Source organism: Globicephala melas, chromosome 4 (assembly GCF_963455315.2).
Source record: "Globicephala melas chromosome 4, mGloMel1.2, whole genome shotgun sequence".
Taxonomy (NCBI): Eukaryota; Metazoa; Chordata; class Mammalia; order Artiodactyla; family Delphinidae; genus Globicephala; species Globicephala melas.
The window spans coordinates 116,094,431-116,107,714 of record NC_083317.1 but is presented as its reverse complement, the minus strand read 5'-3'; positions in this window follow the sequence as shown (position 1 = coordinate 116,107,714).

Genomic DNA, 13,284 nt, shown 5'->3' with positions numbered 1-13,284 from the left:
TAATAATAATAATTTAAAAATTTTTAAATGTCACAGCATTAAATATGTTTTATAAGGTAGATGGCATTACCAAGGGCATAGAGAAACCCTTGATAATCTGTTTTGTTTTGTTTTACCGTATTTATCAACTTTCGGCTTTATAATGGTTTTCTCCAAAAACATATACAATATTCTTGAACATAATAACTTCCTCTATTTTTTTTCTCTTCTTTTCCATCCTGATTATTCCCCACTGAAAACAAATTTAGGGGCTTCTAAAGTTTTATAAGAGCAGCAGTCTGTCCTTTCTACAACCCAACAATGCAATCTGTTTGTCGAACATGCACCTAACTCTGTTTTTAGTTATAATATTTGTTCCCTTATCCCTCTGATATTTTCATTCTTAAGACGGAGTAGACAGGAGATGGTGGCGAGAAATCTTCGAAGAGGAACGGCTTAAAATGAAAGCACTTTAAAATGTCAGTGTGTCAAGACTTTACAATGTGATGTTCATGGGATATAAGTAGAAGGAGCCAGAAAGACCTGAAAAAAGAACTAAGTTATTTGCAAAGTGGTTGAAATGTGGTATCCATTTAGAATTCCCTTTCAAATGTCAAGTTTGTGAGAATATTTTTGAATGCATGGCTATTTTACATATGCATAATAATTGATAAAGATACCCTGAGGAGCAGCAGATTAATTCTGGGGTGTAAGTTGGGGCCTGATTGAAGTCATATAACCTCATCATGTCTTAAAAATGGAGCAGGGGCTTCCCTGGTGGCGCAGTGGTTGAGAGTCCGCCTGCTGATGCAGGGGACACAGGTTCGTGCCCCGGTCCGGGAGGATCCCACATGCCGTGGAGCGGCTGGGCCCGTGAGCCATGGCCGCTGAGCTTGCGCGTCCGGAGCCTGGCAGGCGTTATGAATGAACCCCTCCTTTGCTGAGAGGAGGTGTATGGACAGGGATAGGCCAGTGGTTGAAGGAGAAGTGAATCAGCATTGAGGGACTGGATGAGGAGACTGACTTCCTGTTAGGAAGTGCACTATGGCCAAAGTCCTCACAACACAATCCCATTCGGTCCTCACCACACCCTGTGAGGTAGGAACCATGACCTCATTTCTACATGAGGACACTGAGAGTTATCCAAGGTCATTCAGCTAGCATATGAGACCCAGTGAGATGGGAAAGGCACAAGAAAAAGGAAGAAGTATTGTCCAGGGTGGGTGGAGGAGGGGGGTGTGATGGTCCTTGACTCACAGTCGGGCTTGTTGAAGGCAAGACAGGTAAGGGGTGAGGTGGGGGCAGCTAAGAAGCCAGGAAAGAGTCTGGAGCTGAGATGGCACAAAGGGGCGACCACGGCCTCAGCCAGCGGAGCATCCAACAGCATCTAGAAGTGCAATTTCGAAACCGTGAAGGGGGTGGGGATGGGGAAAATATGAAGAGATACAGCATTTTTTTCTGATGTGTGAGAGATCGCTCTGGCTTTAACTGGGGTGACTATAGGTTGGTTTTCTGGGGCCACTGTCAGTAGGTGAGGTGGAAAACTGCAGGGGTCCTAGTGGTTCTAGTCCTGTGATCTTTGCTTTCTCAACCAGTCCCTCATTGGCTGCTAGGGTGTGAGGTCAGTATGAGACAATCTTGCACACGCTAAGCCAGGCCATGCCAATGCCAGACCCCTTATTCATTTAGACCAGATGATTACCATCTCTCCAGAGAGGCGAAAGCCCGACAGCGCGTGATGAAAAAAATTAGGAGGTGTTTCTCCACCTCCAAAATGGATACGTTTTTAGAAAATGAGGAGACATTGGATGCACACAGACATGTATCCATACGTGCATATACGCATGTTTACACTCAGGGACACACGCACACGCATGCTCACACACGTACTTCTAAGATGGACATTTTAGCAGGAACCAGCTTTTATTTTAAACACAATTTTTATTTTAGGTCTTATTCAAGGTTGTGTTCTCTGGGAAGCACTCTCTGAAATGAAGGTTAGCGTGCTGGATGTTCATTCACTAGTGGTTTTAGGATCAACATTTGTGAAAAGGGGGAAAGAAAGCGTTGGGAGAAACTAGCCCCACTGGCTGCCTGACAGCCTCAGCCAACCCTCCAGGGAGCTCTGGAGCTAAAATGGCCCTTCAAGGTGTCCCATTGTTAGGTCAAAAGGCTGGGCTTTTCTACTTCCACCTCAGTCAGTCACTGGATATAAGCCGCCCTAGGAAGGGTCTGTCCCCGGGAGAGGCGGCTCTTTGCAGCCGAGGTTCACCCTACAGAGGCTGACTGCCAACTGCCCTCCCAGCAGCAGACGCAACATATCCTTCCTTTAAGAGAGATGGGGGGGCCCATCAGTGACATCGCTATGAAGCTGGTTCTAACTGACTGTGTGTACTTGGGCAGCTTACTTTTTCCCTCTGGGTTTCAACTTTATCTCCTACAAAAGGTTTGGTTGGGTTTCCTTCAGCTCTAAAATTCTGAATTTTTCAAATCAAAATCAATTTTTCAGAGCCAGACTTCTACCTTGTCTTTAGCAAATGGAGAGATGGAGAAAATGATTTTCATTACCTAAGTTATAGATACACAGGTAATGAAAAGGTATACACATATATACATATAGGTGGAACGTCTTCTTATTCCTTTTGTCACAAGAGGGATTTGGCCAGAAAGTACAAGCAAGAGAAAAAGTGGAATTGATTAGATAAGAGTTGCATTCTTGGCAGCACTGAAGCGCTACCAGGGTGGCCATATAATGTGCCGCTAGAATACAGAACACAAAATTCAGGTTGTTTCTTAAGCCTTAGATACTCCAGACTCTCTACCTAATGTGATTACAGTTTCCTCTCTCTCTCACATTATGGTGATTAGGATCAATCGTAGGAACATTAAGGCAAAAAAGTAACCTTCTCATCTCTTCCTTTATCAGCCAGCCCACAGGATCTTCCACCTCCCCCCGAGCTAGGTTTTTCAAGGCTCGTGTGGGCATCTGCCGTGTGGAAACCAGATGGCGGTTTTCTTGAATCTGCCTGTTCTACTTTAATAGCCTCTTTGCAAAAAGTTAACCCAAAGAGTATGCTGCAGGTAGGGTCAGCATGAGAAAACCGTGGATTCGGGTCATCTGAGAACACGGGATCCCCAAATACCAAGATGATGTGAAAAGAATTTAAAGGCCAAACTCACTGCGGACACTTTCAAGGGTCTATTGCTGGGTGAAATAGGCAACATGGTAAAACACACGCAGGAAATGTGGCTCTGGTGTTTTCTTTGGGGGGGAGGGGGTTGTAGAAATGGTCACCCGTTTGTAGGTAGGAGCTGATTGATAGGGGAAAGTTTTGATGTCTAGTAGAGCTTACCGTTTTCTAGACTTCAGGGCATATCTCTGTCTCATGGTGAGACTCTCAGGATGGACCAACTTGATTGCTGGTGTTTGTCTGTTAAGAGAAAATGGTTAGGGCAGCATGGATGGTGGGGGGAAGGGGCGATATTATAGGATTCTGGGTTGAAGAAAGATAGAATGCTCCGTGGGTTTTCAAATGCCAGTCTGCAGGCTGGGATCAAGCTGGCTGCTTCAGAATCACTTGGGGAACTTGTTAAAAATAGACATTTCGGAAACCCATCCTCAGAAATGTTGATATAGTAACAAATTCTCCCGTTTGAGTCTGATACGCAGTTAGGTTTGGGAACTACAGGAGTAGTTGGAATGTAACGCTTAAATCACTGGAATTCATCCATTATTCAAAAATGTGGCTATTAAGCATCTTCTATGAAAAAGTTGCTCAGTTAAGTTCTGTGGGATTTATAAATATGTATAAGACATAGGCTGCCTCCAATCCCTTTGAGCATGAGCAGAGGACTAGCTAGGAAGGCAGGTAGGTGACAGACAGGGATGTTCTCAAACATGAGTTTACAGTCCAGAGGGATGCGAAGAATAGAATAGAACTATCATGCCAGGGGAAAATGAGCAGATGTTTTAAACCAATTTAGGAAAGAAGAAGGAGACAGCTTGGCAGATTTCCCAGAAATGGTCCCTAGTTTAGATGTCCAAGATGTCTTGGAGAAGACAAATATGAATTTCAACCTCACAAGTTTGCAGAAAAAATTCAGTGAAAGCACGTATATAGTTCTTAGCACAGCATGTGATAATCATTAATAAATGATGGATATTAATAATTGTAGGAGATTTAAAGGGCTGTGAGCAAGTTCCGTTTTCACTCCCTCTCTGCCTATAACAGTGCCTATAATTCCTTAACTGAGTTTTGAAGTCTTATTGGGAAAGACTTTTATTGAAGAAACTATTTTGAAAGGCACACGCCTTAAGCTTTTAATAGTCTAGGAAGAAGGAGAAGAAAAATAGGCGACAGTGACCCCATGGAAGGACAGAAGTCAGACAGGAGTTGAGGTGGAGTCAGAGGCCAATTCTCATATATCCAACATGATTACTGTAGAAGCTGTCCTCCTGAAAGTGGGCCAGTGGCCCAAGGCAGCTGGTATGGCCTATCTACGTGATCATTCAGAGCCCAGGCCTCCTCTCCCTTAACTACACCTGTTCCTCTCAACAATTGGCAGATGGTGAAAGAGACTATGGGGAAGGTTCCTCTGTTTCTTGACCACCTGGCTCTTTACCGAACTCTGGTGCTCAAACTTTTTGGTGAGAATCAGTCCCTTGGCCCATCTAGACATAAGTCGGTAGGTGGGGAAGGCTGAGAAATATAACCCCTAGCTGGATAAGGGGACTCAAGACTCTGAGTCTTGAGGGCTCCTGAAAATGTGACAGCACATTCACAAAGAGGAGTCAGAAACAGAGAGACATGGGCTTAGCCAGCGAGAGAATGCGCGAAAGTCAAGAAACAGGTCAACCTACAGATGCCCCAAATAAATGAGCTTTTTCAGGGACAAGAAAGTTGATAAGCTGGGTACCAGTCTGAGAGAAGAGGAGAGGGAAAGCAGTTGGGGAGCTTATAAGAGACTGAGCGCAGAGATGAGGAATTTGGCTAGAAGTTAAGGAGGCCAAGTATATGTGACTAACCCCCGATGGAAATTGGAGCTTCCATTTGGTGTAACAAGCGTGGATGGTCGACCACAAAAGATCCACGTTCCTCCTGACCAGCCGGAGGCTACGTTTCGTAACCTCCCTACCTCTTACACAGAGATGGGCTCCGTGTTTGGTGCTCACCAATGGAGGGCAAGCAGAAGACTTTTGTAAAAGGTCAGATGAACCAGAGGGCCAAGATGCACATGGATCTCCATACAGTCTGTTTCTCCATTCGCCAGCTGCTAAGAGGATGAAGAGGAAGAAGGAGCCACAAGGTGAAAGGGCCTCTGAAGGATGCCCTGGAAGCCATACAACCTGCGTTGGACTGCAATGGGAATGGGAAAGAAACCCTGTGGTCTGAAGTCTCTGAGATTTCAGAATTGATCTATTGCAGCAGCTAGTTTTACTTAACACATATAAAAGGTCCAAGGAGGTGTATGGGGATCAGAGGCAACTCAAGAATCAAGGTGACGACTCCTTTGAACTCTTCTCCTCGATAAATAAAAGACCGAAGGCTGATAAATACAGCTGCCCCCCATGTCTCTTTAGGCAGTCACCAAGGCCAAGTAAAGGGAAGCTTCCCTCTCCTGCTTACTGCTACCCTAGGTTTCAGGCTCAGACTTTTAGAGGATTTATTTATCTTCCTTAAGGGTTCCTTTTTTTTTTTTCTTTTGGCCTGCCGCGGGGCTTGCCCGATCTTAGTTCCCCGAGCAGGGATTGAACCCACGTTCTCCACAGCGAAAGTGCAGAGTCATAACCATGGGATCGCCAGGGAATTCCCTCCGTCATCTTTTAAACCACTTTTATTCTAGACAAAAATGTTGGAGGGTAGGAAGGACACGGTGTGTTTTAACCTAACTTTTTGTGGGGAAAGAGGGGATAAAGGAACAGAATCAGATAAACAGGGGAAAATCTTAGTTGTAAAGAAAAGGGCAGTGCTATGCTAAGAAAACATTGTCGAATCTCGGACCTTCATGTTTGCTAAGTGAGGTAGTTCTTTAATTAGGCTAATATGTCGATGGGTCTTAGGTGGGTAAAGCTGGGCTTAGAGTTCAGTTTGGGACAAGTCGCTAGGGAAGAGCTGAGTTGAGTTATTCTGCATGAAAGTGTGAAAAAGAGAGTTGAAAACAGTAAGAGAGGTGAGAAAGAGAAGAGAGACAGCAAAATCCTGAGACGTCAGGAAGGTTTGTGGGGCGAGAGCGTTAGGGATGTTCTATTATGGGAGGGAGATGGAAGGCTACACCCATGAAACACTACTGTTCAGTGTTAAATGATCTGGTCACGCCTATGTAAGTCCCTCTCTCTTCTCATATTTTTAGTGGACCTTCACACCAAAGACACCTTCTGCGGGAGGTTTTTCAGGGGTGCCCAGGGAAGGGCTAGAGTTCCACAAATGAGCTGGCAAACTGAGGATCGGGGACAACATTGTGCAGGGTGGGAGATGACCTGTAGACAAAACTGATCCAGTCGAGTTTGGAATCCTAGGTGGCCATCCATTCTACATCGACTGAGCACCTAACATGGGCCGGGCACTATTCTAGGACAGGAGGACAATGCCTTGAACAAAATAGATAAGATCTCTGAGAACTCACAGTCTAGTGGAGTGACAGACAATACATAACTGACCAAATAAACAAATGAGAAAACAAAGCGTGGGGGTGGGGGGTGTGGTGGTGAATGGAGGCCCTCCTTGAGAATGGACCATCACCTTGCAGAGACGATGTTGAAACAGACTGTTCCCATCAGGATTTGCGAACATCTTAGGCGGTGGAGATCCGGGTCTCCCAGGAGCAGAGTGACCCCAGTACACGTGGGTTACAGACCAATCCCTTACTCATTTCTCTTGCTTAATCCTCTCCCTCCTCTCCTCAGGGAGGTATGTTCTTTTTCAACGGACAATAAACATGTCTTGAGCCCTTCTTCGTATGCCACGGAGAGAGGTTTGCTTCTCAGAGGATGAAATCAAGGTTGTCACTGAAGGAGGGTTTCATGGATCCCGCTTCCCTCAGGTCCCTAAGGAAAAGGCGGTGAACTGCCAGTTTGAAATGATTTGATCCCACGCTTGCCTAGAGTCAGAAGAATAAAGCTAACTAGAAGACCCCTTAAGCTCCTCAGCTGTTCCGAGGGAAAGATGCACTCCACCCTCCCCCAGAGGGCAGACTTCCCGGTAGGCGGAGAATGACATCCTTGCGAAGCAGGCAGCGCAAGGGCACCAGCTCTGGTTCGGAGAAACTGCTGAGCCCACGCTGGCTGCCGAGCTGCCTGCCAGAGTCTCGGCAACGAAAAGAAGGGGCTCCATCTAGTGTTGTTACAAAACAAGACCAAAGACATTCTGACCGGTTTATCAGGTGAACAAACACATACTGTCTTCTAAAAAGAAAAGAGTACCCCAAAAAAGCCAGAGCAGCTAGGTTGTGGGAGCTTAGTGTAAAGCAGAAGCCGGACTTCACCACTGGCTGGGGATGGACCCGGCAATGGAAAGAAAACTAAATTGTCTTACCCTCTTGCTTATCAGTGTTTCCCCCTAGAAGGGCAGACCCCACTGCTACATGCAAACTCATCTGTTATAAAATCAAGATCTGGGGACTCGACAACGTCCAGAGGAATCTGGGGAACCACACAAACTGGGTCCCGTACTTAACGATTTTTGGAGCCTTTGTACAAGTATTTGTAATTGATGGGTCATAGGGTTTGCATATCTTCAACTTTAGCTAATAATGACAAACTGCTTTCCAAAGTGGAATATAACAATTTATTTACGATCTCCAAAACGTGATATTGTCAATCATTCTCATTTTTGTCATTCTGATGGGTATGGTCATGATACCTCAATGGTGTTTGAATTTGCATTTTCCTAATTAGTAGTGAAGCTAAGAACTTTCCATACATATTTTTTTCTATTTGGATATCCTTCTTTGTGAGTTACCTGTTCAAGTCTATTGGCCATTTTTCCACGAACTTTTTCTTTATTATTTTTACCAGTTTTTAAGATATTCTGATTAAGAGATATTTATTAGTTATATACATTGATATATATTCCCCTCTCAGGGTCTGCTTTTTCGTTCTCTTCATGGTGTCTCTGGATAAAAAAATGTTCTTAATTTTAATGGAATCTAATTTATAAATCTTTTCTTTTATGGTTTGTTTTCTGTGTCCTTTTTAAAAAATATTCCCTGGTGGCGCAGTGGTTGAGAGTTCGCCTGCCGATGCAGGGGACACGGGTTCGTGCCCTAGTCCGGGAGGATCCCACATGCCGCGGAGCGGCTGGGCCCGTGAGCCATGGCTGCTGAGCCTGCGCCTCCGGAGCCTGTGCTCCACAACGGGAGGGGCCACAGCAGTGAGAGGCCCGCGTACCGCAAAAAAAAAAAAAAAAAAAAAAAAAAAAAAATTCCCCTACCCTGATGACAAGAAGATACTGTCTTATGTTATCTTTCAAATGTTTTATTACATTGCCTTTTGCATTTAATCCTGCAATCTCCTGAAACTGAAATTTTGTTGGTAGGAGGTAGTACTCATGTTTTTTCCTTCCATATGGGTATCCAGTTGTCTTAGGTCTATTTTTTGGAAAGACCATCCTCATCCCACTCTTCTACAGTGTTCATAAATCAAGTGTTCATTTGTGTTTATGTTTTAGAATGATCTATTCTGTTCCATTGTTCTACCTTCTCCCAATATCAAACTGTCCTAATTACTGGAACTATATTATGCCTTCATATCCTGAAGAGCTAGCTAGTCCTCTCGCCAAATCTTCAAGTGTCTTGGTCCTTATTAAAACTTTGTATTTTTGCATAAAATTTAGAATCACAAGATTGCATTAAGTCTGTATGTAGGCTACTGGAGAATTGACATTTTTATAATATTAAATATGCCATCAATAAATAGGGCTATTTGTATAGGTCTTTAAAAATTTCTCTCAATGATACTTTTTAATATTCCACCTAGAAGTCTTGGACATTTTTTGTTAGATTTATTTTTGGGTGTTTGATGTTTTATCCTTCTGTAAATGTTCTTTTTTTTAAAATAGATTTTATTTTTTGGAGCTTTTGTTTAGCTTCACAGCAAAATTGAGCTGAAAGTACAGAGAGTTTCCATATTCCCGCCTCCCCCACCCCCAAATCCCAGTTTCCCCTTTAATTAACATCTTGCATTAGTGTGGTACCTATGTTACAATTTACAAACCAATATTGATACATAATTATTACCTAAAGTCCATAATTGACATTAGTGTTCCCTCTTAGTGTTGTACAGTTCTTTGGGTTTTGACAGATGCATAGCTATGTATCCACCATTACAGTATCACACAAAGTAGTTTCACTGTCCCCAAAATCCTCCTTGCTCCATCGGTTCATCCCTCCCTCTACTCTAACCCCTGACAACCACTGATCCTTTTACTGTCTCCATAGTTTTTCCTTTTCCAATATGTCATATAGTTGGAATCATACCATAGGTAGCCTTTTCAGATTGGCTTCTTTCACTTAGTCATATGCATTTAAAGTTCCTCTATATCTTTTCATGGCTTAATAGCTCATTTCTTTTTGGCTCTGAATAATATTTTATTGTCCGGGTTTACCATAGATTATTTATCTACTCACTTACTGGAAATCATTTTGGTTGCCTCTAAGTTTTGGCAATTTTGAATAAAGCTGCTATAAACATTCGTGTACAGGTTTTTGTGTAGGCATAAGTTTTCATCTCCTTTGGGTAAATAACAAGCAGTGTGATTGCTGAATCCATGGTAAGATTATGTTTAGTTTAGTTCTTTTCCTTTTTTTTTGAATTTTATTTAATTTACATTTTTATACAGCAGGTTCTTATTAGGCTTCTATTTTATACACTTCAGTGTATACATGTCAATCCCAATCGCCCAATTCATCACACCACCACCCCATCACCACCCGCTTTCCCCCCTTGGTGTCCATATGTTTGTTCTCTACATCTGTGTCTCAATTTCTGCCCTGCAAACCGGTTCCTCTGTATGATTTTTCTAGGTTCCACAAATATGCATTAATATACGATATTTGTTTTTCTGACTTACTTCCCTCTGTATGACAGTCTCTAGATTCATCCATGTCTCTACAAATAACCCAATTTTGTTCCTTTCTATGGCTGAGTAATATTCCATTGTATATATGTACCACAACTTCTTTATCCATTCATCTGTCGATGGGCATTTAGGTTGCTTCCATGACCTGGCTATTGTAAATAGTGCTGCAGTGAACATTGGGGTGCATGTGTCTTTTTGAATTATGATTTTGCCTGGGTATATGCCCAGCGGTGAGATTGCTGGATCATATGGCAATTATATTTTTAGTTTTTTAAGGAACCTCCATACTGTTCTCTATAGTGGCTGTATCAAGTTATATTCCCACCAACTGTGCGAGAGGGTTCCCTTTTCTCCACATCCTGTCCAGCATTTGTTGTTTGTAGATTTTCTGATGATGCCCATTCTAACTGGTGTGACGTGATACCTCATTGCAGTTTTGATTTGCATTTCTCTAATAATTAGTGATGTTGAGCAACTTTTCATGTGCTTCTTGGCCATCTATATGTCTTCTTTGGAGAAATGTCTATTTAGATCTTCTGTCCAATTGTGGATTGGGTTCTTTGTTTTTTTAATATTGAGCTGCATGAGCTGTTTATATATTTTGGAGTTTAATCCTTTGTCCGTTGATTCATTTGCAAATATTTTCTCCCATTCTGAGGATTGTCTTTTCCTCTTGTTTATGGTTTCCTTTGCTGTGCAAGGCTTTTAACTTTCATTAGGTCCCATTTGTTTATTTTTGTTTTTATTTCCATTACCCTAGGAGGTGGGTCAAAAAAGATCTTGTTGTGATTTATGTCAAAGAGTGTTCTTCCTATGTTTTCCTCTAAAAGTTTTAGAGTGTCCAGTCTTACATTTAGGTCTCTAATATGTTTTGAGTTTGTTTTTGTATATGGTGTTAGGGTATGTTTTAATTTCATTCTTTTACATGTAGCTGTCCAGTTTTCCCAGCAGCACATATTGAAGAGACAGTCTTTTCTCCATTGTATATCCTTGCCTCCTCTATCATACATTAGTTGATCATAGGTGCATGGGTTTATCTCTGGGCTTTCTATCTTGTTCCATTGAACTATATTTCTGTTTTTGTGCCAGTACCATATTGTCTTGATTACGGTAGCTTTGTAGTATAGTCTGAAGTCAGGGAGTCTGATTCCTCCAGCTCTGCTTTTTTCCCTCAAGACTGCTTTGGCCATTTGGGGTCTTTTCTGTCTCCATACAAATTTTAAGGGTTTTTGTTCTAGTTCTGTAAATAATGCCACTGGCAATTTGATAGGGATTGCACTGAATCTGTAGATTGCTTTGGTAGTAGAGTCATTTTCACAATATTGATTCTTCCAATCCAAGAACATGGTATATCTCTCCATCTGTTGGTATCATCTTTAATTTCTTTCATCACTGTCTTATAGTTTTCTGCATAAAGGTCTTTTGTCTCCCTAGGTAGGTTTATCCCTAGGTATTTTTTTCTTTTTGTTGCAATGGGAAATGGGAGTGTTTCCTTAATTTCTCTTTCAGATTTTTCATCATTAGTGTATAGGAATGAAAGATATTTCTGTGCATTAATTTTGTATCCTGCAACTTTACCAAATTCATTGATTAGCTCTAGTAGTTCTCTGGTGGCATCTTTAGGATTCTTTATGTATAGTATGATGTCATCTGCAAACAGTGACAGTTTTACTTCTTCTTTTCCAATTTGTATTCCTTTTATTTCTTTTTCTTCTCTGATTGCCATGGCTAGGACTTCCAAAACTATGTTGAATAATAGTGGTGAGAGTGGACATCCTTGTCTTGTTCCTGATCTTAGAGGAAATGCTTTCAGGTTTTCACCATTGAGAATGAGGTTTGCTGTGGGTTTGTCGTATATGGCCTTTATTATGTTGAGGTAGGTTCCCTCTATGCCCACTTTCTGGAGAGCTTTTATCATAAATGGGTGTTGAATTTTGTCAGAAGCTTTTTCTGCATCTATTGAGATGATCATATGGTTTTTATTCTTCAATTTGTTAATATGGTGTATCACATTGATTGATTTGCGTATATTGAAGAATCCTTGCATCTCTGGGATAAATCCCACTTGATCATGGTGTATGATCCTTTTAATGTGTTGTTGGATTCTGTTTGCTAGTATTTTGTTGATGATTTTTGCATCTATGTTCATCAGTGATATTGGTCTGTAATTTTCTTTCTTTGTAGTATTGTTGTCTGGTTTTGGTACCAGGGTGATGGTGGCATCATAGAATGAGTTTGGGAGTGTTCCTTCCTCTGCAATTTTTTGGAAGACTTTGAGAAGGGTGGGTGTTAGCTCTTCTCTAAATGTTTGATAGAATTCACCTGTGAAGCCATCTGGTCCTGGACTTCCATTTGTTGGAAGATTTTTAATCACAGTTTCAATTTCATTACATGTGATTGGTCTGTTCATATTTTCTGCTTCTTCCTCGTTCATTCTTGGAAGGTTATACCTTTCTAAAAATTTGTCTGTTTCTTCCTGGTTGTCTATTTTATTGACATAGAGTTGTTTGTAGTAGTCCCTTAGGATGCTTTGTATTTCTGCAGTGTCTCTTGTAACTTCTCCTTTTTCATTTCTAATCTTATTGATTTGAATCCTCTTCTTTTTCTTGATGAGTTTGGCTAATGGTTCATCAATTTTGTTTATCTTCTCAAAGAACCAGCTTTTAGTTTTATTGATCTTTGCTATTGTTTTCTTTTTTTCTATTTCATTTATTTCTGCTCTGATCTTCATGATTTCTTTCCTTCTGCTAACTTTGGGTTTTGTTTGTTTTTCTTTCTCTAGTTCCTTTAGGTGTAAGGTTAGATTGTTTATTTGAGATTTTTCTTGTGTCTTGAGGTAGGCTTGTATTGCTGTAAACTTCCCTTTTAGAAGTACTTTTGCTGCATCCTATAGGGTTTGTATCGTCATGTTTTCATTGTCATTTGTCTCCAGGTATTTTTTGATTTCCTCTTTGATTTCTTCAGTGATATCTTGGTTATTTAGTAACGTATTGTTTAGCCTCCATGTGTTTGCGTTTTTATGTTTTTTTTTCCTGTAATTCATCTCTAATCTCGTAGTGTTGTGGTCAGAAAAGATGCTTGATATGATTTCAATTTTCTTAAATTTACTGAGGCTTGATTTGTGACCCAAGATGTGATCTATCCTGGAGAATGTTCTGTGCACACTTGAGAAGAAAGTGTAATCTGCTGTTTTTGCACGGAATGTCCTATAAATACCAATTAAATCTAT